This window comes from Lynx canadensis, chromosome B2 (assembly GCF_007474595.2).
Source record: "Lynx canadensis isolate LIC74 chromosome B2, mLynCan4.pri.v2, whole genome shotgun sequence".
NCBI classification, from domain to species: Eukaryota; Metazoa; Chordata; class Mammalia; order Carnivora; family Felidae; genus Lynx; species Lynx canadensis.
Window position 1 is genome coordinate 102,107,356 of NC_044307.1, and position 27,845 is coordinate 102,135,200.

At 38.5% G+C, this 27,845-nt stretch overlaps 1 pseudogene; it reads right to left on the reverse strand.

Annotated features, from left to right (window-relative positions):
* The window catches only part of LOC116738099, a 105,290-nt pseudogene extending 99,297 nt beyond the window's left edge, over positions 1 to 5,993 (reverse strand).
* Positions 5,994 to 27,845: the final 21,852 nt, after the last annotated feature.

A 27,845-nucleotide genomic window follows, 5' to 3' on the forward strand; every position in this document is an offset into this window, starting at 1 on the left:
CTTTCCATAATTTGGCTATTGTTGAAAGTGCTGCTATGAACATTGGGGTACATGTGCCACTATGAATCAGCACTCCTGTATCCTTTGGATAAATTCCTAGTAGTGCTATTGCTGGGTCATAGGGTAGTTCTATTTTTAATTTTTTGAGGAACCTCCACACTGTTTTCCAGAGAGGCTACAGCAGTTTGCATTCACAACAACAGTGCAAGAGGGTTCCCATTGCTCCACATCCTCCCCAGCATCTATTGTTTCCTGAGTTGTTACTTTTAGCCACCCTGACCAGTGTGAGGTGGTATCCCAGTGTACTTTTGATTTGTATTTCCCTGATGATGAATGATGAGTATATTTTCATGTGTCTGTTGGCCACCTGGATGTGTCTTTGGAAAAGTTTTCTATTCATGTCTTCTGCCCATTTCCTCAATGGATTATTTGTTTGGGAGTGTTGAGCTTTGTAAGTTTTTTATAGATTTTGGATACTAATCCTTTATTCAATATTCATTTGCAAACCATCTTTTCCCATTCTGTAGGTTGCCTTTTAGTGTTGTTGATTGTTTCCTTTGCAGTGCAGAAGCTTTTTATCTTGGCGAGGTCCTAATAGTTCATTTTTGCTTTCAATTCCCTTGTTTTTGGGGATGGGTCCAGCAAGAAATTGCTGCGGTTGAAGTCAAAAAGCTTATTCCTTGCTTTCTCCTCTAGGGTTTTGATAGTTTCCTGTCTCACATTTAGGTTCTTCATCCATTTTGAGTTTATTTTTGTATATGGTGTGAGACAGTGGTCTAGTTTCATTCTTCTGCGTGTTGTTGTCCAGTTTTCCCAGCACCATTTGCTAAAGAGACTGTCTTTTTTCCATTTGATGCTCTTCCCTGCTTTGTCAAAGATTAATTGGCCATACATTTGTGGGTCTAATTCTGGGTTCTCTATTCTACTCCATTGGTCTATGTGTCTATTCTTGATGATTACAGCTTTGTAGTAGAGGCTAAAGTCTGGGATTGTGATGCCTCCTGCTCTGGTTTTCTTTCTCAATATTACTTTGGCTATTCAGGGTCTTTTGTGGTTCCACACAAATTTTAGGATATTTGTTTAGCTCTGAGAAGAATGTTGGTGTGATTTTGATTAGGATTGCATTGAATATGTAGATTGCTTTGAGGAGTATTGACATTTTAACAGTATTTGTTCTTCCAATCCATGAGATGGAAAGTTTTTCCATTTCTTTGTGTCTTCTTCAGTTGCCTTCATAAGTTTTTAATAATTTTCAGCATACAGATCTTTTACATCTTTGGTTAGATTTATTCCTAAGTATTTTATGGTTCTTGGTGCAATTGTAAATGGGATCAATTTCTTGATTTCTCTTTCTCTTGCTCCATTATTGGTGTATAGAAATGCAACTGATTTCTGTATGTTGCTTGTGTACCCTATGATTTTGCTGAATTCATTCATCAGTTCTAGCAGGCTTTTAGTGAAGTCTTTTGGGTTTTCCATGTAGAGTATCATGTCGTCTGTGAAAAGTAGAAGTTTGACTTCTTCTTTGCCAATTTGGATATCTTTTATTTCATTTTCTTGTCTGATTATTGTTGCTAGGACCTCCAACACTATGTTAAACAACTGTGGTGAAAGTGGACATCCCTGTCATGTTCCTGATCTCAGGGGGAAAGCTCTCAGTTTTTCCCCATTGAGGATGATATTAGCCAAGAGCTTTTCACATGTGGCTTTTATGATGATTAGGTATATTCCTTCTATCCCAACTTTCTTGAGGGCTTTTATTAAGAAACGATGCTGTATTTTGTCAAATGCTTTTTCTGCATCTATTGACAGGATCATATGGTTCTTATCCTTTTTTTTCATTATTAATGTGATGTATCATATTGATTGATTTGCAAATATTGAACCAGACCTGCAGCCTAGGATGAATCCCCTTGATCATGGTGAATGATTCTTTTATATGCTATTGAATTCGATTTGCTAGTATCTTGTTGAGAATTTTTGCATCCATGTTTATCAGGGATATTGGCCTGTAATTCTTTTTAGTGGGGTCTCTGTCTGGTTTGGGAATCAAGTTAATGCCAGCTTCATAGAATGAGTCTGGAAACTTTCTTTCCATTTCTATTTTTTGGAACAGCTTGAGAAGGATAGGTATTAACTTTGCTTCAAATGTCTGGTAGAATTCCCCCTGGGAATCCATCTGGCCCAGGACTCTTATTTGTTGGAAGATTTTTGATAACTGATTCAATTTCTTCACCAGTTATGGGTCTGTTCAGATTTTCTATTTTTTCCCATTTGAGTTTTGGTCGTGTGTGGGTGTCTGGAATTTGTCCATTTCTTCCAGGTTGTCTAGTTTGTTGGCATATAATGTTTCATAGTATTCTCTGATAATTGGTTGTATTTTTGAGGGATTGGTTGTGATAAGTCCATTTTCATTCTTGATTTTATCTATTTGGGCCATGTCTCTTTACTTTTCAAGAAGTCTGGCTAGGGGTTTATCAATTTTGTTTATTTTTTTCAAAAAACCAACTCTTAGTTTCATTGTTCTGTTCTACTGGCTTTTTTTTGAATCTATATTGTTTATTTCTGCTCAGATATTTATTATTTCTCTTCTTCTGCTGGTCTTGGGGTTTCGTTGCAGCTCTGCTTCTAGTTCTTTTAGGTGTGCTGTTAGATTTTATATTTGGGATTTTTCTTGTTTCTTGAGATAGACCTAGATTGCAATGTATTTTCCTCTTAGGACTGCTGTATTTTCCTCTTAGAGTTAGGCCTGTCATGTTTTCATTTTCATTTGTTTCCATATATTTTTAAACTTCTTCTTTAATTTCCTGGTTGACCCATCATTCTTTAGTAGGATGTTCTTTAACCTCTATGCATTTGGAGGTTTTCCACACTTCTTCCTGTGGTCGGTTTTAAGTTTCATAGCATTGTTATCTGAAAATATGCATGGTATGATCACAATTTTTTTATATTTATTGGGGTCTATTTTGTGACCCAGTATGTGATCTGTCTTGGAGAATGTTCCATGTGCATGCAAGAAAAATATGTATTCTGCTACTTTAGGATGAAAAGTTCTGAATATATCTGTCATGTCCATCTGGTCCCATGTATCATTCAGGGCCATTTTTTCTTTATTGATTTTTTTGCTTAGATGATCTGTCCATTGCTATAAGTGGAGTATTAGAGTCCCCTGCAGTTATCATATTCTCACCAAGAAGACTGCTTATGTTTGTGATTAATTGTTTTATATATTTGGGTGCTCTAGAATTCAGTGCATAAACATTTATAATTGTTAGCTCTTCTTGATGGATAGACACCATAATTATCATATAATGTCCTTCTTCATCTCTTGGTATAGCCATTAGTTTAAAATGTAGTTTGTCTGATATAAGTATGGCTACTCCACTTTCTTTTGACTTCCAATAGCATTTTAGATGGTTCTCTATCCCCTCACTTTCAATCTGAAGGTGTCCTTAGGTCTAAAATGGGTCTCTTGTAGACAAGAAACAGATAGGTCTTGTTTTTTTATCCATTCTGATACCCTATGTCTTTTGATTAGAGCTTTTAGTCCATTTACGTTCAGTGTTATTATTGAAAGATATGGGTTTAGAGTCAATGTGTTATCTGTTGGTTTCATGCTTGTGATGATGTCTCTGCTCCTTTGTAGTCTTTGCAGCATTCCACTCACAGAGTCCCCCTTGGAGGGGGATCTCTTGCACGACTGGTTTAGTGATCATGAACTCCTTTAGTTTTGGTTATCTGGGAAAGACTTTATCTCTCCTTTTATTCTGAATGACATCCTTCCTGGATAAAGGATTCTTGGCTGCATATTTTTCCTATTCAGCACATTGAATATTTCCTACCACTCCCTTGTAGCCTGCAAGTTTCAGAGGACAGTTATGCTACTACCCTTATGTGTCTACCTTGTAGGTTAAGGCCCATTTGTCCCTAGCTGCTTTCAGAATTTTCTCTTTATCTTTGTATTTTGCCAGTTTCACTATGATATGTCATGCAAAAGATCCATTCTTGTTACGTCTGAAGGGAGTCTCTGTGCTTCTGATTTCAACGTCTGTTTCCTTTCCCAGATTGGGGAAGTTCTCAGCTATGAATCGTTCAAGTCACCCTCCACTCCTTTCTCTGTCTCTTCTTCTGGAACTCCTATGATATGGATATTATTATGTTTCATTAAATCACTTATTTCTCTAATTCTCCCCTTGTGGTCTAAAATTTTTTTATCTCTCTTTTTCTCAGCTTCATCCTTTTCCATAATTTTATCTTCTATTTCACTTATTCTCCCCTCTCCTTCCTCCATCCCTGCTGTCACTGCCGCTAGTTTATTTTGCACCTCATTTACAACATTTTTTACTTCATCATGACTATTTTTTATTTCCTTGATCTCTGCAGCAATAGAGTCTCTCCAGTCTTCTATGCTTTTTTCAAGCCCAGTGATTAGTCTTATGACTATTATTCTAAATTCTTGCTCAGTTTTATTATCTATATCTGTTTTGATCTTTAGCTGTCATTTCTTCTTGGAATTTCTTTTGAGGAGAATTCTTGTTTCATCGCATTGGCTAGTTTTCTGTCCCTTATGTGTTTTAAAAGCTTGTTATGTGTCTTGCACCTGTGAGCACTACCATATTAAAGAGGGGTCATACGCTGTCCAGGGCCTGTCCCTTCAGAAGGTGTTTTTTGGAGTGTGTTACTTGGTCTCTGTTGTTGTGGACACTGGTTACTTTATCTCCCTACTCATAGTGATGTTTGGACCCTCCTCCAGGTATGCTTTGATTTTTTCCTTGAAGTAGCCCTGGAAAATAGAACAAAAAAACAAAACAGAAAAGAACAGAGAGAATAAAAACAAAACAAAACAAAACAAAACAAAACACCATCAACAGCAAAACAACAGGGTGGGGGCAGTGTTGATGGAAGAGGCTTTATACCATACAAAGAGAGACATGATAGGGTAGGGAGATAAAAAGGAAAGAAAATTGAGCAGGCAGAGAAACTATATGGCCCAATCCAGAGAGAGAGAGAAAGGGAGAGAGGAAAATAAAGAAGGAGATATAGAACAGGTATAAAGAGAATAGATTAAATATGTCTGTTTGACAAACCAACCACCAGAATGACCAGACTAGAGGAGGGAAGAAATAAGAAGAAAAGGAAGGAAAAAAACCCAACATATATATATATATATATATATATATATATATATATATATATATGAAAGAAAGAAGAAAATAAGAATTGTCCAAGAATTAAATCAGGAAATACAAAACTGCTGGGTGCCTTGGAATCAGTGGCAGTGCTGGTCTGGAGGGGCTGTCTGGTCAGCGTCAATCCCACTCTAGTAGATATGCAGTTACCAGGCGCAGAGGGGCGTGGTTTGCTGTAGGCAGGTCCCGCCTCCACTGTGGACTCCGTGTACATTCCCTGATGCCTCACCTTGTTGGTGATGGGAAGAAAAATAGCAACACTGTAGTCTCTCCTCTACCCACTGGGTGTCCCAAACCACTCTGTTGGGTGTTGCAAACCTCCCAGTGCCGTGGGCACGAACAAGATGGTTTGTCCCACCCTGCCAACTGCCGTGCCTCCCTGGTGCTCGTCTGAGATTTAAACCCTGATGTCTTAAAAGGTCTCGCTCCGTGCACCCCTATTCCAGGGAAGTTCCACTCGGCACCACCAATATATATATGGCCTCTGGCTGGCAGGCACAGGCAATCTTTGTCCTTTGAATGGTTATATACCTTCTTCTGACAGCACTCCAGGAAGGGGATTGTTTCTCCCACTGCTGACTGTGCCTCTGAACTAGTTACCAAGCCCAGGGCTGGCTCCCCGCCTCCGCCTCCGCAGGTGCGGGAAGAGGACAGCCATCTCCAGTCTAGAGAAAGCAGTTCGAGATTGGATCTTTCTCTGTCCTGGTCCGTGGTTTTTCTTTTGTCCAGATACAGTCTTAAACTTCCCCAACCTTTCTTTCTCTTCACTTTATCTCTCTGTGGAAGGGGATTCTTCCCATCCATGCCTACACCACCTGTTTTATCTCTCCCAGTTTGCAATCACCCACGTATGGCCTGCCAGTTTGTCCCTGTGTGCCCCTGGAGACGTCTGTGTCACTCTGCAGCTTGGACCCTTGGAATTCAAAGTCCTTTGGCCTCAACACTTCTGTGTTTGAGGGATGAGGGAACTTTGGTCCCTCTACTTCTCTGCCATGTTGGATCTCCGCACCCCCCCTTTTTTTTATAATGAGAAGAGGGAAAATATAATTCAGGATAAGTGAAGTACAAGAATCGCTTGAGTTACAGTTTGCTATATATTTAGAGAATGCCACCAGATTGGCAGAAATATTTCATTTTAAACCCAATTTATCCAAGAACATGTCCTAAGGATTCTTTTTCATTGAACAATTTATCAAGAAGTGAAAAAGCATTTGTAATATTGAATTTCTTAAGAAATTAATTAGAGAATACCCAAGCATACCCAAAATCATATCTTGCTCTGTTTCAATACCAGATAATTAGTAAATAGCATTTACTTCAAGAAAGTTAAGAAAAGTATTTGAAATTAAAATGAAGATTGCAACCATATCAACACTATGTAAAAAAGGGTAAAATTTTTATTTTGAGCTGTATGCATGCAGCCAGTATGCTGTTTCCCAACATTTGAAGATCCATTTTTTAAGTATATATTGATTAGTTGACCTAATAGCTTCCACTTACCAATTCATTACAGCCAAAAGTCTCCAGGTTTGAAAACACAGAATATTGTTTTGGGTGTACATAAGGACTCAACCCCAATGTAGGACAGTTTTAGTAGGTAAAGGCGATTAAAATTATTGTTGGAGTGAACCAGTGATACATGGGATTATAATCATGGACTGTTGAAAATTAAAGATAACACAGGACCCAGCACAGACTCACTCAGGACTGTTAGGAGTGTTTCAATCTACTTTAAAGTAGGTTGTAACTATTAAACTTATGTTCTTTACATTTTTTAAACATTTTTTTTTGTTAAAAAGAAACAAAACTCTGGAGAATAACTTGATACTCATTTAACACTTAATTTTTTTTTTGCCATATAAGCTTCAGATTAAATAGTACATATCAGCATTATAGTTAGCATTAAAAAATGGCATCAGCTTTAGATTTTGAAATAATAAGTCATTCTGATAGAGTTGAAACGACTCTATACCTTTCTCTAATCCCACTCACTCCCCTTCCTACCCAAGAGTAACCTGCACTCTGAACTTGGTATTTGTTATTTACATTATGTTTTTATACTACTTCTACTTCTATATGTACCCAAAAGCAGTATATATTAGTGTTTGGATTATTTTAAAACTTTAAATGAATGGTAATATGATGGACAGATATTTCTGTAACTTTTCCCTTCACAGTAATTTTGTGATCATTTTTCTTGAGCATGTAAGTGATTTTACTTCATGAAGACTGATTTTCATATAATATTCCTTTGTGAACATGCCAAATATAGTTATCCATTTCCTATTTATTGACCTGTACAACTGACCTTGAACGACACAGGGTAAGGGGCATGAACACCCCTCCCCAACATAATTCTTGACTCCCCAGAAGCTTAACTACTAACAGCCTATTGCTACCTGGGAGCCTTACTGATAACATTAACAGTCAATTAATACATATTTTTATGTTATATTTGTTAATACAATGTACTCTTATAATAAAGCAAGTTAGAGAAAAGCAAATATTAAGAAAATGACAAAGAAGAGAAAATACATTTACAGTGCTGTACTGTATTTAAAAAAAAAATCTACCTGTAAGTGAACCCACACAATTAAAAGCCGTTTCGTTCAAGGGTCAATTGTAGATCATTTCTAATTTTTCTTTCTTTCTTTTTCTTTCTAAATGATGCTAAATGAGTGGTTTAGTTTGGATTTATTTGTGAAAATGCAGTAGAGTATCACTAGGGCATGTACTTCGATAGAGGAATTATTAGATGCCATCAGATTTTTAAATTCTTCCCAAACTAGTAGGAGAGAAATGATGTCTTCTTTTGTTTTAATTTGTTTCCTCCTGATTGCTCATGAATTTGAACATCTCTCTGCCAAGGTCATTGGCAATTTGAATTTCTTCCCCTGTGAATGGACTATTTACAGCCTTTACTCATATGTTGATTTGATTGCCTTTACTTAATGCTTCATAGAGGTTATTTATAAATTTCAGGTACTGAGCTTTCTCAGTTACATGTGCATTGAATATGTTGTCTCAGCTTGTGGTTTCTCTTTCAACTTTATTTATAGCGCCTTTTGTCATACACAGCTTCTATTCAAGATCTTAAAAATAATCTCCTGTACGGTCTCCTAACATACTAAGTTTTTGCTTTTCAGATTTAGTTCACGAATCAGTAGATTGCTGTGTGCAATGTATACAATGTGGGATATAATTAATTTTTCCCATACGGTCAATTGTCCCAGCACTGTATGCTGAACAAAATATTTCTCCACTGATTTGCAGTGTGGCCCTTGTCATTTATCAGGATTCCTTTATGTGGCTTCTGGCTCTGTATAACAGATTGGGAGGTCCAGAAGCAGTGCCGAGTTGGAGTTTGGTGTGCAGGTTGTTTATTAGGGACTGACATCAGTGGAAGGAGGAAGAGAAAGTAGGATTAAACAGATGGGAAGTCAACCTGCCAACACAGGGTCAGGAAAGACTCAGCAACACTGCGGGGGCTCCGAATATTCAAAGCCCTAAAAATTGTCCCATGGCTGAAAATCTCTGGCTTTATATCTTCCACAATCAGTCCTTGGATGTGGGTTACTCTGGGAAAGCAGGCCTCTGCTGAGGCAAATCCTGAAGAAACTAACTCTGGAAGATATCTGCACGTAGCATTAGCGTCAGCCGGACAAGTCCTTTCTGAAGAAGGCAGATAGCATGGAGCATCTTTGACTCTGCCACATTATTCCATTCCACTTGCATATTCTTCTATCTTTGTATCAAGAATGAATCCCGGGGGCGCCTGGGTGGCTCAGTCGGTTAAGCGTCGGACTTCAGCTCAGGTCACGATCTCGCGGTCCGTGAGTTCGAGCCCCACGTCGGGCTCTGGGCTGATGGCTCAGAGCCTGGAGCTTGCTTCAGATTCTGTGTCTCCCTCTCTCTCTGCCCCTCCCCCGTTCATGCTCTGTCTCTCTCTGTCTCAAAAATAAATAAACGTTAAAAAAAAAAAAAGAATGAATCCCTAATGAGCCAAATAATTCTTCCTCAAAACAAAATTGTCTATATTTAGCCCTATCATTTTTATTTCACTTTGGAGGTTTATATACCAAATTCCAAGAAAAACTGGATTTTTGTTGAAATTGCATTGAAATTATAATTCAGAAAGAAATGATATCTTTCGATCATCATAATACAAAATATGTTTCTGCTCATTTATAGTTTATTTTATAACCTTTCTGAGGCTTTGCAATTTTTCCATAAAGAATTTTCCCATTTTATGTTAAATCAATTTCTACTTGTGGTAAAATTTTTGTGGCTATTTTAAAGCGATTTTATTTTCTTTGGCTGTTTCCAAAGATTTACTATCGATGTATAAGAACATTCTTGATTTTTTAATTTTCATCTAGCATCTGCAAACCGTGTTGAGCTTTGTCAGTTCTAACAATTTGTCCAGAGATTGTTTCATATTTTCTATGTAAAATCATATCACCTTTGGGGCAACTGGGTGGCTTAGTCGGTTAAGCATATGACTCCTGACTTCCTCTCAGGTCATGATCTCACAGTTTGTAAGATCGAGCCCTGCACCAGGCTCTGAGCTGACAGTGCAGAGCCTGCTTGGGATTCTCTCTCTCTTCCTCTCTCTCTCTGTCCCTCCCATGCTTGCACTCTCTCTCTCTCTCTCAAAGTAAATAAAAAAAAAATTAAAAATCATATCATCTTCAAAGTAAAAGCTTTTTTTTTGGCCTAATTTCATTCATCACTTCATATGCTTTCCATTTCTTTATTGTCTTATTGCAATAGCTAACATTTCCAGTATCATGTTGAATAGAAGCATTGTTTATTTTCTCATGTTAAAAGGAATGCTTCTAGAATTGCATCGTTAACTTTTCCTTTAGATTTAGGTTTTTCATAGGTGGTTTTTATCTGTCCAAGGAGTCTCTAGCCCTTATTGAATGAGTTCAATAGGTTTCCTTATTGAATGAGTTCTATGCAGTATTGTGCAGTTAGCGACATCTGAGATGATCTATGGATTTTCTCTTTTGCCATCTTAACGCTGTATTCTATGTTATTAAATTTTCTGATGTTGTTCCCTGCATTCCTGGGTAACAGCTAAGTTGCTTATGATTCATCGTCCTTTTTATACATTTTATATGAGAGTTTTATATCGTATATTTGCTTTTCTTCAAAGTGAGATTGGCCTGTATGGTTTTTTTTTATACTTTCTCTGATTCTACTTTCCAGTTATTATAGTCCTATAAAATGGGCACTTTACCCACTTTTAAAATTCTTTGAAACAATTTGTTGTGATAGGAACTATCATTTTTTCTTTGCTACTTGACCAAAGAAATGGATAGAAACAGTGAGAACCTGGAGGTTTCCGGGGGAGAGTGAAGTCATTGGGAGTAAGATTTTTGATTATCAGTTCAAATGATTCACTGGTTATTAGTTTAAGTTTGAGATTTTTCTTGAGCAGATTGCACAGTTTATATATTTAGGGTTAATTATTTTGCCCTTATTTGCAAATGTATATACAAATTTTTAAATATTTTTTAAATGTTTATTTTTCTTTTTGAGAGAGAGAGAGAATGAGAGAGAGAAAGAGAGAGAGATAGAAAATGAGTGGGGGAGGGGCAGAGAGAGAGGCAGACAGAGGATCCGAAGCAGTCCCTGCAGGAGACCTATGTGAAGCTTGAACTCACGGACCATGAGATTGTGATTTGAGCCCAAGTCAGGAGCTTAACCCAATGAGCCACCCAGGTGCTTCTACAAATTTTTTCATCCTTAAAAATTTTCAAAATTGGGTCTTCCTTTCATTTATGTTTTAAGTCCTTTTTTCCTTGATCAGCATCTATTTTTGTCTCAGCTTTTTAAAGATAATACCAAATTTATTGTATCGATTGTTATCTTATTTACTAATTTTTGTTCTTATCTTATTTTTGTTTATGTGTTGCCTCTCTTGTTCTTTTGCTAGCTGCTTGACTTAAATGCTTAAATCATTTTTTAAATCTTTCTTAATTAAAAATATATGTACTTAAAGGTAGATTTGTTCTATTTGGACTGCTTTCAATATAATTAACATGGTTTTATATGTTGTCCTTTTAAATTCAATTTGAAATGCTTTTTCATGACCAATATGATTTAACCTTTATTAAACAACTTATTCATATCTGTATATTTAAGTTCTCAGTCATATGTGTTTTTAAAAAGAACTATTATGAATTACTGATATTGTATGCTAGATTCAATGGTTTTTGAGAGGTAATATCAGGGAATTCTGTGCTTCATGCCATAGAATTATGGATTAGATAAAGGCTAATGTGTTAATTAAAAGTATTCTCTTTATTATGCAATAATATGATAGCCAGTCATAAATAACCATTGTGCTTGGTAATGATGATTGTTTTCCAGGGGAAGTGTTCTGTTAAGAATATTAGAACTGTGGCATGAGCTCTTGCTGTTTCCAAAACATTACAAATCTATTTGGCCTTAATTTTTTAAACATGCGAATTGGACAGTCAGTCCTGCTTAATCATCGCATAATCCACTACTTTTAATTATCTCCATACCTCCATGCAAAGGAAGGAACATACATATTTCTCAATTTCAGGTGAGATAGAAGGCAAAACAAGTTTCTACAGATTATTATAAATTTCATAAATTAATGTCACTTGCCAAACAAATAAGGTATTATTTTGCTATTGCACATCTATAAAAAGTTATCGCCAAACATCTATGGATTTGGTATGATTTTAAACTTAAATTCCTGACTTTATTCAGATTTTGCCAGTTTTTCCACCAATGTTTCTTTTCTGTTCCAGGATCTAGTCCAGTTTATCATATTACATTTAACTGTCATGTCTCCTAAGTCTCCTCAGATTGGTGACAGTTTCTCGGTCTTACCTTGAATTATTTTTTTTCCTTTCTTTCGTTTCCTTCTGCTCCCTCCCTCCTTTCCTTCCTTCCTTTTTTCCTTCCTTCCTTCCTTCATGTCTCTGATAATTTCGAGAAGTATTAGTTAGGGCAGTATTTTGTACAATGCCCTTCAGTTTGAGTTCATCTCATATTTTCTCAGGATTAGACTGAGGTTTTGTAGTAGAATATTTTTATTTCCTTTTTTTAATTTTTATTTTATTTTTTTATTTTTATTATTTTTATTTTTATTTTTTTTATTTTTATTTTTTTTTATTAAATTTTTTTTTTCAACGTTTATTTATTTTTGGGACAGAGAGAGACAGAGCATGAACGGGGGAGGGGCAGAGAGAGAGGGAGACACAGAATCGGAAACAGGCTCCAGGCTCTAAGCCATCAGCCCAGAGCCCGACGCGGGGCTCGAACTCACGGACCGCGAGATCGTGACCTGGCTGAAGTCGGACGCTTAACCGACTGCGCCACCCAGGCGCCCCATTTCCTTTTTTATCATAAGAAATCATATGTAGAAATAAAATCATGGCTCTAGGTCACCTTCTTTCATTAGCGTTTAACTAATTTTAGTTAATTAATTAATTAATTGATATACATTTATTTTTTTTTAATTCAAGTTAGTTAACATACAGTGTAGTATTGGTTTTAAGAGTAGAACCCAGTGATTCATCGCTTACCTATAACACCTAGTGCTCATCCCAACAAGTGCCTTCCTTTTAAAAAAATGTTTATTTATTTATTTTGAGAGAAAGAAAGGGAGCATGAACAGGGGAGGGGCAGAGACAGAGGGCGACAGAGAATCCCAAACAGGCTCCATTCTGTCAACGCAGAGCCTGATGCAGGGCTTGAACTCACGACTGGTGAGATCATGACCTGAGCCAAAATCAAGAGTCTGAGGCACCCAGATGCCCCCAAACAAGTACCCTCCTCAATGCCTATCACCCATTTAGCCCATCCCCCACTCCCCTCCCTTCTAGCAACCCCCAGTTCGTTCCATCAGAGTTTAATTTAAAACTAGTTATAAAAAATAAATAAATAAAACTAGTTGTAACTCTGTGATGTAAATTGTTCAACCTGCATAGCAGTGAATTGCATACGGCATTTGAAAATTCAGTTATTTGCTTCATTTTGGATAAAAGCTAAAAAAACGTCCTGAGACTTCTTGTGAATTTAATTTCTCTACTACTAATGTAATTAAAACAAAACACATGAAACATTTTAGCGTGCATTACTTTACTCCCTGCGAGGAGTAATTCCAAACTTGATAAGTTAATACACAAAAAGCGAGCCCATCTGTCACATCCAAAGCTTCAAATATTTATTTATATACTTTGATCTCCAAGTATTTAAGAAGGAGAAATCATTATATCACTAATAACTTTGCAGAATTTCAAAAAGTTACTAATGTAATAGTGTTTCTGTGTTTTAATTGCCTAGATGCAACCTTTTAAAGTAGACATATAATTTTTGAAATTCTTTCCTTTTTTTTATAATTTTTTCAATGTTTATTTATTTTTGAGAGAAAGAGACAGAGCATGGGCAGGGGAAGGGCAGAGAGAGTGGGAGACACAGAGTCCAAAGCAGGCTCCCGGCTCTGAGCTGTCAGCACAGAGCCCAACACAGGGCTCCAACTCACGAACTTCGAAATCACAACCTGAGCCCAAGTCGGATGTTTAACTGACTGAGCCACCCAGGCGCCCCTGAAATTATTTTCTAGTTTCCTACTTTGTGTGTGTTCCGATTATACTTATTAAAGTTTAATTTATGACGATTGAATATTATAAGAAATTTTGCTTGTATTATATAAATGTAATTTCATGAGCTGGTAGTTGATTTTTTAAAAATTTAACATTAGACATTTTAGAATATTGGTTTTCAAGTCTTATTCTGAGTAGAAAAAAATGCAGTGTGTCCGCTTTTTACTTTTCTTCTATTTTTATTTCTCTTGCTCATTCTTGTCCTCTGCTGACACTTCTCTGGCTTTGAGTTTTGTGATTGCATTCCTCCAGCCTCCCAGGGCTGCCGGTCCAGAATCAGACCCTATAAGTGCATCTGTGATCCTTCACCGTCATGGATAATGGGATCATGATGATCCTGGTACCAAACAAATGGACAACTGAGTTCGTTTCCTGAATTTATGATTTTTGTCTTTTGGGGGCCGGGTATCTTTCTACAAACCACAGCAGATTATTTCTAGTAACTCTTGAGGTCCTGGCTTCAAGTAGATTTTGGCTCTCGTTTTCTAGCTCTTAAAACTCCCACTCACCCAGAACCCCTTCAACTTTTTCTACCCAGGAAAGCCAAAAGCCTGGCCCCAACAGCCTACTCCTCAATGAGGAGCCAAATGGGTCTCTGCCTTCTGTTCCGCTCATCATTTTAGGTTTTTGTTCTATTCTGGACAGTGGAGAGGTTTTGATTCTGGAATTCCTATTTTATATCCATCATCACTATGACAACAACAAAGAAAATTAAGCCAGAGTTTGCATTTACAGATCCATGTTGACAAGGAGTCTTCAATGTTTCTCACGTCAAATGTTTTATTAGGAAAGCAAAATTTCAACTTTATCAGGCCTGCAGTTAATATATTTTTAATGTTTCTTTAGTCAAACAATGGAAATTCTGGATATAATTTGCATTTGAATTCCAATAGAATTGGAATTCTATTCAGAATTTCCACTGTTTGGCCTGTGATGATACGTTTATTAAAAAAATTTTTTTAATGTTTATTTACTTTTAAGAGAGAGAGACAGAGAGAGACAGAGCATGAGCCAGGGAGGGGCAGAGAGGGAGGGAGATACAGAATCCGAGGCAGGCTCCAGGCTCCAAGCTGTCAGCACAGAGCCTGACGTTGGGCTCGAACCTACAAACTGTGAGATCACGACCTCAACTGAAGTCGGATGCTTAACTGACTGAGCCACCCAGGCGCCCCTGTGATGATGCGTTTAATTAGAAAAAATTCTTACTCCAGACATTGAAATCTAAATGAGCTAAAGCCTGACGTCCAATTCTGTCCCACTGTCTCCTCCCATATTTTTCAGGAACTGAGATAATGCCATGAGAAAAAACACGGCATCATAGAAATTCATTAGATGCTAATTCCTCTTCATCACATCAGAAAAGTAGCAAAATATATCACCCTCTTTCCAATGGAGCTTGCTTTCAATTATTAGGAACCTTTTGCTGCTGGCCTGTTTCATCATTAATTATTCTCAATATGCTGTCTATTTCCCTGCCGCTCTATGGCTACATGTCAAAACTTAAAGATACTTGAAGTAGGGCTAGCTAGCTAGAATTCTTCTTGTGAATGAGTTATATTACTACTAGTAGCTACTTTTGTCTTTATAGATTAACAGATCTGAAGGTGACAGGTTCATTATTTGTGTTTTATGATGGAGAAGATCCTTTTCCATGGTAAAGCATCTTAAATCTACCCTTTATCCATCTTTCTGTTGCTTCAGTGATTCCCCCTTTCACCTAGAGGCCTCATAACCTCTGCCCTTGCCAACTCCTGGTCCCCCTTGTCTTTTCCTTTTCTCAAGGAGAGGGAGAAAGATGGGGGAACTACCAGTCGGCAGAACGGTCAGAACATACACAACACGCATCAATAAAGTTCTCTGCCTTAAACGGGCACGGTTCATGGTGCCTCAAAAACAGTTATAATAGTAACATGAGGACTAATCACAGATCACCGTAAGAAATATACTAATAATGAAAACGTTTGAAATGTTGCAAGAAGTATCAAAATGTGACAAAGAGACCCAAGGTGAACAAATGCTGTTGGAAAAACGAAGCTGATAGCTTGCTTGATGCAGTTACCAGAAACTTGCAATTTGTAAAAGAAAAAAAATGCAGTCTCTGTGAAACACAATAGACCAAGGAATGCCTGTATGACCTTTTTTATGCCTTTTTTTACAGTCTATCCTTCCATTAAGATGTGTCACAACAACTTGTTTTCATATATCTTCTCTGTAACCTATTTTGTGTAATGTCCAGTTATCTGACCACTGGGGAGATTTTTATTGTTTATTTATTTATTTTTTCGGTACAGCCCAGAGTATAGGAGAGATCTATGTTCTGAATCTAATTTATGTGTGGATATATGAACCTTATGTGACAGCAGTGGCTTTAATCCTATAACTCTCTTTCTCCTGGGCTAGGTGGTTAGAAAGAGAATTAAGAAGACTATTCCCATCATATTGCTGGGCCTTAAATTGAATAGGATGTGCCAATATCTTGGAGCCATTACTGCAGAATCTTTGCATGCAGAGATTTGTGTGAAAATATGACACATCTGGAACAGTAGAGAGAGCAATCTGTTATTCTGTTACTAAAAAATAGCAGTAAATTCCTTATTGCTACCGGCTACTTATTTTTATATAGCTGAACATGAAATAGAAAACGTAAGGAACAATCACCTAATTTACAGAGTCCATAAGAGTCCGTTGTAATCTCTTCGTGAGGGAACCTCATTAACATGATGTCAGCGTATCAATGAGAGTTTATTGAGACAGCATTATCATGTCACTTTTCCACAGCCATGCTGGTTGGATTAAGTGGCTCTGCAAGTGTCAAGGGTTGGGTGTTACTGCCAGAAACAATACAAGCATAAAACGAAGAATCAGGACACCTTCAACACAGAGTGAATTTGAAGATATTTCACCTGAATGTCGATTTCAAAAAGAAAATAATTTAAGCCATTCATTAAATCAACACTAATTTACACACAAGAATTGGGTTTGGTGAAGGACTCTTCTTGATCCAGGGGAATACAAAATGGAAAGTGGATTAGATCACTCAGAATGGGAACTCCCTGCTTGGAGCATTAGCCATATGCTTTGGGGTTTGGGAGACAAGAAACGTGTCAAGTTACTTCATAATTCAGGACTGGAGCTGTCTCTTTAAATGCACGGCTGGTCTTTATTTTCAGTGAACATATTGCTCATTAGTCTTTCTTCAGATACAATCTTGGTGTTCATTTCTTCTTTGGCTGCTGAGCTCTGCATTCTGTGGCTCCAATTATGGAATGGGTGACCTTAATTGTCTCCTGCGTGTTGTCCAGGCCAGAATGGCAGCTGGATGGCAGGAGGGCCGAGATTGCTCAGTGATGACGGTCATGGAAAATTGGAAGCTGGTGCTCTCACTGAGGCAGGAGAGAATGTAGACTGCAAAAATGGTCTGATTCTGAAAAGTACACTTGCAAGGGACAGCATACACCCACTCTGAAGCTTACAGGTGGGGAGCCTACCCTCATGCTGCATTATTGGCTATTTATCCCACAGTGTAAGAATCCTTTGGATTTAGCAACATTGAAGTCAGATGTATTAAGTGTGAATTATTTTAGTAGACCGGCAGAGGCAGAATCCTGAATTAAGTGGCTTGAGAAATTGGGGTAATATGAGAAAATGGGAGATAATAATGGCCAATATTTCTTTGAAGAAGTCAGTAAGTCAAACACAAAACTTGGATGACCCCCCAAACTGCTCCTCTCACTGCCCAGATAAAATCAATCACCAAACCTGGCGTCTTTACCTCTTCTTTTTCAGATACGTCCCTCACCATCTCTCTCTGGATTTTTACAGAGCACATCTCACCTGTAGCCCTCCTTCAGTACATTGTTCAATGGCCACTAGCATGACCTTTCTAAAATGGAGATACTCTAGAAACCCTTTCGTGTCTCTCCTTACCCTGAGTGATGGCTGCCTGTCCCTCCAGCCAGACCGCCTGCCCTCCTGGTGCACCCCACATTCTAGCCACAGCATACCGCTTCCACTTCCTTGAAGTGTCTTCTTTGCTTGGCGTTTTCTGTTCATTTTCTGATGCCTTTGATCCTTCCCTCATCATCCATGTATCAAGAATACAGATTCTTCTTCATCCATCAAAATTCAGCTCAGATTTCATCTCCTCCAGAAAGTCTTCCTGGCTCACCCCTACAGACTGCACACGGCGTGTTCATCAATTTTAGCATGAACTATTTGCTTGTCTGTCTTTCATGCCTTATCCCCTGAACCGTGTGCAGAGCAGGAGACTCAATGATATCCACACATTGACTGACTGATCAGCACATTGATGTATGCTGAAAGAGCAAATGAACGCTTCGGAGACAAAGGGAAAGAGACGCAGATAACCTATCGCTCCCCCTGTCCTGCCCTGCCCATCTCCTCTATTTATGTATTTATTTAGTGCTAAACTCAGGTGACTCGAAAGGAAGGATAATTGGTCCTTATTTTTCAGGTAAATAATTTAATATTTCTAGGTATATCGACACCAAGCATTCCGAAGTAATTTTTATCATACAAGGTTTAGCTTATGCAGAGCTTGTAAATCAATTGAGATGACATCCCAAAACAAATATTTGGGATTTCATTCTCTGCCGTCTTTTTTCATAAACGTTGAAGATTTTCCCAGACATACGTATTTTTAAATCCTATTAAAATACGGCTTAGCAATTAATTCCATGCGGCATTAATTCCAGGCAGGAATATATATGTATATATAACTTTCACACACACACACACACACACACACACACACACACACACAGTTTAATGGTTCCTGCGTAATTAAATAGGTTAGGTAGGCAATATGAGGACTTGTGAATCAGTCTCCAGTTGTTACCATGGAAACCCAATTTTTAGAGTTGTTCCTCAGAGTTGGGTGATGCTGATTAAAGAGTTGAAGCACTTCATTTTAAAATTAGTCCAAAGAATCAGCCAGGAGGAAGCCTCCGGTGGCTAGGCTGGGCTGGGCTGAGCTGGGCTGCTGATGCCATGCTGTCCCTGCCCAGGGCTCTTTTCAATCTGCGTGATCGTAGGGGGCCAGGATTTCCCACATGGCGGCTCTGGCCATTCTCGCCAAGAGGTTAATAGTTATGAACCTCGCAGTTAAGAAGGGCAGTAATGTACTGCTCTGCAGCTGGGGGTGCTCTGCCCGAAAGGGCTCCGTGACGATGGTATCCTGGCATTTTACATTCTGACACGAAATTCATAACCATTAAAAACAACTGCTGGGAAATTAATGGCTGTTGGATCTTTATTAACTTGCAGTGAAATATAATATGACTTTCATTAAAGTACGTCCCTGAAAAATGATGGTGATAAAAACGTGATCAGCTTGACAGCGACCTGTGAGAGGGCCCAGGGCGGCTTATTTGATTACAGTGGCAACTGGCCTTAAATACACACACACACACACACACACACACACACACACACACACAGAGTGAGTTTTGGTTTAGGAAATTCTAAAGCATAAATCTACTTGCTAACTAATTGCAAATTTGTCCTTTTTAAAGCAAGGTGTTATTTTTAACCTCCCTCTAAAACTGAAATTTTTAGATTCCTTTGTTAGAAAGACAGATGCAAAATGACTCCAGGCCAATTGGAATTTAAAATAGTCTTAAAACATGCAAAAAAAAAAAAACACTTTTGTGTAGCTGATTTTTCCCCCTTAACCTCTCTAAACCTTAATCCCTTTGCTCTCTTTAACTTACAGACACTGTCTAGCATTGTGTAATGTATGAAAATGTCAGTGTTTGTTGCTACAAATCAAAGTAGTAGTACCTGACAAACCATTGAAAGGGAAGTTAGTTCCTCACAGTGTTAAAGGGCTCTAGAACTGTTTCACACAATAAAAGTATAGCGCCCATTTCGTTGGATATGGTTGGTAAGGCCAAGTCAATTAGGCATCTTTTCTATACAATGTTTCTCAACTTGAACCAAGCTGTGAAACACACAAATAAACTGCTACAGGTGTATGTGAGTGTTTATAAATAGATCAGACAAAGAATGCATTCATGCTGAGGCACTTGACCCCAGTAAAGCAGACTAAGTTGAGGTGCATTCAGCTGAAAACGGCCGAACTGTGAGTTAAATTCATTCATTTATTCATAAATAATTTAAACACTGCTATTTCTGTGTAACATGATAGGGACGCCAAGTCCGAGCACCTTTGCACACGAACCTGTTTTCACCTTCACACACACTCCTTGCCTCCCCTACTCACTGAGGATGGAACGGTGATTGTGTTGAAATAAAAGATATTTTGGTTGTAAGGTCTTATAATAACCTGCATTCTGTGGCTGATTAATCAATGTCATTGATGATAATGAAAGAACCAATAGTTTCCTTTTTACTCTGCTCAAGAGCATAGCGTTTTTGGGGGCGCCTGGGTGGCTCAGTGGGTTCAGTGTCCCACTTCTTCTCAGGTCAAGATCTCTCAGTTGGTGGGTTCGAGCCCCACGCTGGGCTCGGTGCTGATGGCTCGGAGCCTGGAGCTTGTTTCAGATTCTGTGTCTCCCTCCCTCTCTGCCCCTCCCCACTCGTGCTGCCTTTCTCTCTCTCTCTCTCTCTCTCTCTCTCTCTCAAAAATAAATAAATATTAAAAAAAGAGCATAGTGTTTTTAAATTAAAGATCAATAAAATCACCGATTTTTAATCTTTGGATAAATAAAAAGGAGAAACTCCTTATTTTTGCCCTGCCTTCAGTCTTCATTTTGGGTATGAAAAATGTCATTTCACAAATCTTTTTTCAGTAGGCAGTGCTTTTTCCAGTAGTGCATCTATTAATTTGTTACTTTTCCTTCCTCTGTTCCTCCTCCAGGCTTCCTGTTCCCCATCACATCAACAGTAACAGCACATCATTTCAAATATCAAGGTGGGATCATGCTTTTGGCAGATGTCTCTGGCCATCCCTACTATCGCTTCTCTCAGAGCTGGGAGATTTCCATAACCTTCATGAGAAGTTCACATGGATAAATATGGACACGTGCCCATCAACCAGCCCTTCCCCCAATGGGCAGAACCAGGATGGATTACCAGCTTATTGTGTGTGGCTTTTACCAAAAAGTTTATTTGAGCCCCAGTTTAATGATTTAAGAGCTAGCAGTGATAATAATACTTATTAAACTAGGTTACCGAGAAGATTAGACAAATTTCTGTTGTTTATAAGATTAGACAAACTAGGTTACACAGAAGTGCCATATGTGCCTGGCTAAAGAAATACTTGTTCCTATCTTTATTTCTCCTTGCTTTCTTTTTCTTTATTTCCATAATCAATGGAATCTTATTTTTACCCAAGCTAAGAACTCAGGATGGGCTTGGCATGGAAGCTTAAACAAATAGCACTTACATTTTTATGCACCAGTATGGTTGGTAGGTGGGCATCTTATCTCAGTTGCAAAAAAATTCTCTAATTCTAGGCATTTCTTACCCTTAGAAGAGAGAAGAAGACAGTGAAAAAAAGTAGGATCTAGCCGCATGTGTCCCTTTTATTTACTCATTTTCTCTTATTTTGAAAAAATTTCAAGCCCACAAAATAGTTGCTAGTGCAAAAATCTTTTTCTTTCCCTGAACCACTGGAGAGTAAGTTGCTAATATGATGCACCATCACCTCTGAATACTTTAGCATGCATTCCCTACAAACATAACCACCCTCGGAGTATCGTAATCGGGAAATTAACACAGACATATCACTACCATCTAACTGCCAGACTCCGTTAGAGTTTTACCAGTTGTCCCAATAACATCCTTCATAGTCAAGGGATCCAGTCCAGTATCACATGCTGTATTTAGTTTTCATAGCTTGTTAATCTACCTCAGTGTGGAGTGGTTCCTTAGTCTGTCCTTGACTTTTATGACCTTGGAGCTTTTGAAGGTTATAGGCCTGTTATTTCATAGAACATCCCTCAACTTGATTTGTCTGATGTTTCCTCATGATGAGATTCAGGTTATGCATTTTTGACAGAAATAACTCAGAAATGTTTTCACTTCTATAATTTTGATCTGTACTATTATCGTGATACCACTGACATTAAGGTTGGTGAGCTTGATCAAAGTGGTATCTGACAAGCTTCTCCACTGTGAAGTTATTCCTTTTTTCCTCTGAGTTAGTGGGTATTGAGTTAATGAGTATTTTCAGGAAGATAGTTTGAGGCCATGTTTATATCCCTTTTCTCATCAAATTTTCAGTGTATTTAATTTATTTGCGTAAGTATAGATTTCTGTTTTACCCAATGGGCCATAATTCATTATTATCATTATTTAGTTGATGTTTAAATCGTCCTATATTTGGCCAGGGGGGATCTTTCAAGTTGGTTCCTGTGAACTTTCATAAGATTCCATTATTCTTTGAATGCCTCTACTTTTTCTACTTTCTGGAACAAAACAGATGTTCTGGAATTATCTTGTACTTTCCCTGCCCCAGTCCTAGAATCAACTGTTTCTCCCACAAGCCCCAGTTTTTTTAGGTGGAAATGTTGTTCGGAAACTTTGATGTGGTCATTAGGCATGCTTTCTTGTTACCTGGAAATTATTGTTCCCAGGATCTCTCAGGGACTAGAGCTAGATAATTGTGACAAACTGAATATGTGTGTCCCCCAGAATTCATATGTTGAAACCCTATCCCCCTATGTGATGGTATTAGGAGGTGGTGTTCTTGGAGGTGATTAGGATTAGATGAAGCCATGAGGGTGGAGCCTTCATGAATGGGATTTCTTCCCCTATAAGAGTCACCACAGAGCTTGTTGCTTCCCGGTGCTAACCACCTTGTGAAGAAACAGTGAGAAGTCAGCAGTCTGCAACCTAGATGATTTTCACCAGAACTCAACCATGTGGGCATCCTGGTCTCAGCCTTCTGGATTCCCGAACTGTAAGAAATAAATTTCTGTTGTTTATAAGCCACTCAATCTACAGTACTTTGTTACAGTGGCCTGAACTGACCATGAAAATAATACACATATATATGTGTGCCTGTGGATATATGTATATGTGTACCTGTGGATATATGCGTTTAGGCACACACACTTACAACTCTATTGATACATCTATCTGTATATATTGAAAACTACGTGTCCACACTAGTGCCTTCAATTTCAATCCAAAGTCACAAGACTTACTTGAGTTTTCTCCCTTACCATAATTTCAACTCTCATCTCCAACAGTGAGACACTTGGCTTTCAATATTCTTGGTGTATTTACTTACTGATCGGTCCCCTGTGTGGAACCAATCTGAGACCATACCCACCCCACACAGATGCTCTCCTTACCCTGTTTGGGCCACTCTCTCACTCTGATATCCTCCTCAGCCCCATGGGCTCCGACACTCTGTGCTAGCCTGCCCCACTGTGTGAGCTTCCATCCCTCTCAACCTCTGTTACCTGATCTGAGTTGTTCTCCCTCTTCTTTCCAACAATTGACCTTGCCCTGCCTTACCTAATACTTGGGGACTGAATTGTTTAGGAAGGGAAGGAAAAGAAGTGAAGGAAAGGAAAAGGAAGGAAATGAAAGGAAGAGAAAGGGAAGGAGAGCAGGAGAAGGGGAAGAAGAAGAGGAAGAAGTGTAGTTTTATTTGTTCCTATTTTCCTCACTCAAATTCTATTCACATTTTGATTTTGGGGGTAAATAATAATAATAATAATAACAATAATAATAATAAATGTGGATGGTTCATAATGTTCTTTCCCAAGTACAGTTTCTCCTCACTCTCATTGGTTTGACCAAATAAGTTAATAAGACACAGTTGTACAGAGAGACTAATTGATTAAAAGTAGGTCTTTTCAAAAGACATTTTGACTACTCAGAATGTGTTTAGGCTACTTAGACTCCTTAAGTAAATAAAGAGAGCTGAGAAAATACTTCTTTAACTCCCTTATAAGAAATGCCTGAGTGGGGCATGTCACAGCTCAGGGGCATTGTAGAGTGGGTAGATATGAGTTGCTGTGACTTTAGCATAGTCCTGTTCATCAGTTCTGAATAAAGCTGTCTCTCAAGACAGATTACATTGATTTAGAGGAAGGCATTCACTGGTAATTTCAAATCGGGAAAATATGAAAACTTGAGAAAGATGAATGTTTTTAATCTATTGGTAATGAGACAAGGCATAGCTTTAGATCAGATTGGGGACCAGAAGGAATCAACTTTGGCCAGAGGCAGCCTGGATCAGATAGGCCAACCAGGTGTCTGGGGGTGATGCCAACCTTCTGGGAACACTTAGACCTATGTCGGCTTGTCCCCATTATATTAAAGGAAACCAAAAGAAGGATAGGGTAGGAATGGAGGCCACTTGTCCGAACCCTCAGCCTTTTATAAAAACTTTTCCTCAGAAACTCTTTTCTAAAATTTAACTCATAACATTTAAAGTTTTGTTTTCTACCTGAGGCTTCTTCTGTATTTTTTTCCATGTCACACACAGATATTTACATGCCAGAGACAAGCATACCCACACCTTAAATGTGTGAGAATGAGGGGAAGGAAGACATTCTCCTTCTGGGAATGTGCCAGGCTGGGTCCCACCTTAGAGTTCCTGCATTAGTTGCTTCCTCAGCTGGCAAGCCTCAAATTCAATGTCACCTCTTCAGTGAAACCTCTCTGATCGCCTAAACTGAAGTCCCTTAGTGTCACTCTCTCAAAGTACCTTCCACGTTAGTACTTATCACTATGTGTTTATATTCTTGCTTATTTATTTATTTTTTGTCTATTGCCATCCACATGAATGTAAGAACTAAGTAAACAAAGACTTCGACTAAGAGAGAGAGAGCAAGTGGGGGAGGAGCAGAGAGAGCGAGCGAGCGAGAGAGAGAGAGAGAATCCCAAGCAGACTCTGCACTGTCAGTGTGTGGAACCTGATGTGGGGCTCGAACTCACAAATCGCAAGATCTTGACCTGAGCCAAAATCAAGAGTCAGACGCTTAACCGACTGAGCCACCCACTGCTCCCCGCAACAACTGTATTTTTAAAGAACGAATAATAAGGAAGCAATAGTGACTGAATAGGATGAACTCTATTTAGTTGAATCACACCAGACCTAAGAGAAAATAGCTGGCGTACAAAATGAGCTACAATAGCTGTTTAAATAAGTCTTAACAGAGTAGTTCAAGAGTGTAATTTACTTTGCCTTGACCAGAGGTAATAATAAGTTGCTCTCTAATTGAATGGGATTCAATCAATATGGTTCCTTATGACTAATGAAATTAATTTTTAACTTTAAGTGTCTTGTAGACATTTAATATGTTTAGGACGTTCTCTCAGTGATGCATTGTAGGTCATTCTCTTAACACTCCTGGAGCGCAAACATCTCCTGGGCTATTTCCAGGTACTGAGAATACAATGAAGAACTAAGAAGCATTTGCTTCCTTCAAAGAACATATTCTAGTGTCTAGAGTCTAGAGGAGGATATACATCATGAAACACAGGTGAACCATATTTGGCTAAGAAATTGCCAAATAAAGCATGCTGTGAGAGCACATTGGAAAGGCAGAAAAGGTCATGAAGACTTCTGTGAGAGGGTAAAATCTAAGATAAATAACTTTACAGGAAGGCTACAGGTTAGTTCATCAAAAGGACGATAATGAAAGGGGCCAGTGATCCAAATACATATAAAAGGAGGTAAATGATTCCAAGGTCACTTAGAGAAGCTTAAGAACATCTGTATATTTGTGCAACAGACCATGAGAGGATACAATAAGCAAACCCTACTCATCCAAATGATCGTGTTGGGGCTCTCCTATAAAGGATTTCATGCATCACTGCATTTACCATGGGTTAGTGAATTAGTCTTTCCTACTGTAACAGAAGATAAGTTCTCAGTGTGTCACACGAAAGACCAAGTAAGTTCACATGGGAATTTTGCAGTGCCTCAAAAACACGGTGATTTAAGAAAAGCACCTAATTTTGAGGATCTTCCTCTTTTATTCATTGGATATTGTCTGCTTTATTGCGGGCAGTTTGTTTGATGCTGAATGTAGGCTGGAGAACAAAATGGATGGAACACATACCCCTGGGGAAGATGAAGTCTGTGCCTTTGGAAACATTTCTGGCAGGAGTTCTGACATTGTTCTGAGGGGGTACTGTCGGCAGCAGCATTGATGAAGTTCCCCCCATGGCTTTATGGGCAGTTGACATCAACGAAGAGTCAGGCAAACAGACATTGTAGATGCCATGCCATGGCTATGGCACAAATCCTGGAAGCACATGTGATATCCCTTGGGTGTCTCTTGGAAAGACCCACTTTGTAGTGGGGGTGACTATGTAGCAGAGATGGCTGAGATTGTTATAGGCAAAAACAAGAACGGATGCCCACTGAATGTTGAGTATTGAATTTTGACTATTAACATTAAGGTCACTTCATCCACACTCACAAGTTTGTAATGAAAGGTAGTCTGTGATTATCCTTGTGACCAGGTTGCGATGAATCCTGACACTTCTGTGTATCGTGTCACAATGGATGAGGACAGTATTAATGTCAGGTTTCAATCATAGGCACCTTTGCTGGGTCCTGGCTCGTGATACTGGTGCCGTCATTTTCCTAGTGGAGTCACCACTCCTTCTCTGGGTTGCAGTAGACAGACATCTCCCCTCCAGCATAGCAAGAAAAGTCGCCTCCTGACTCTGCTGATCCATTCAGGTTTGTGGCCATTTGCGAGATACTAAAAGTTCATACTCACAACTTTCGAACACTAAAATGAAGCAAACCTGAACAAGGGATGATGTGAAACACACAAATGTGGGTGATAGTGTCTCCCTTTCTCTTGTAAGCCAGGAGGGAAAGAATGTTTCTAATCAAGAATTTAAATTTTGAAAGCAGTTTGAGGAGTGCTGGAGAAGCCCCAGAGAGTGTCATTTAAATCTTACTTTATAAACTGTAAGAAAAGATAGGTGCTGGGATAGAAAACTTCTGAAGAGGTATTGGAAGAGGGCCATTGGTGTGATTTTATTTGATTGCTTGGAGTAAAATTAGCTTACTTGGAGCTCTATTATTTTTAGAGTTTAAGCCCATCAATCCAACCTTACCTGTCATTCATCTATCCCGTCTTTTGCTGAAAAGCTTATTGAAAATAAGCTAATTCATTTTAACAAATGCTTTATGCTTTTAGGGATTTGAAGAAACCCACTTTCGTTAAATGAAAATGCTATTATTATTGCACATGTAATCATTTCTGTCAGGGGAAAATGGTGTTTCTTCAAACCCCAAATGAGATCTGTGTAGGTGTTTGTGTATTTGCCAGAAATCTGTACCCACACAAAGTTCATCCTGCTGGCACAAAAATAAATCATCTCATTCAGGTGGCATTGAGCTTTGACTCAGGAGTACTTCTCACTTCTCTCTCCCAAATCAAAGCAACACTTTTGCTTCTACTGCCATATGCTATCTTTCTCAGCTGTTGAACTGCTTATTATATATAATCTATCTATCTATCTATCTATCTATCTATCTATCTATCTATCTAGCAAGCATCAGTTCCTTTTCCTTCTTTGATCTCAAAGTCACGGTATAAACTAGAGCATGGTAATGTAACTCCAACTTGTATAAAACCACCGAACAGTTTGCTTTAAAGAGCAAGGGGAAGAGGGCTTTTCCTAAAGTCAAGATAAGTCATCACACAGAGGCTTTGGGCAGACCTTGCTGTCTTGCAGTATTTGCATTTAAATAAACTGAAGTTTTCCTTCCTTGAGGTTTATAATAACTTCAGTTTTTTAATTGGCGCCTTCTCTTGTAAAAATGCATATTTACTATCTATATGCAATCTCCCCCCGCCCCCCCCCCCACACACACACAAATTGAGTATTCTAGGATACAAACTCTTGCTTTCCCAAGATGGTGGAGGGAGAGGCAGGCTATGAATGTTTATGATCATTTGTTCCAATTATCTGGATTTCCAGATGGGAGAATGTAAATTCTGGCATCTGCTTGGCCCGTTACTTACCTGTAATATTGGCGCAGTCCTCGGACGCCTTGAAAATTCCCAGCTCCCATTTGTAAAGTGACGGA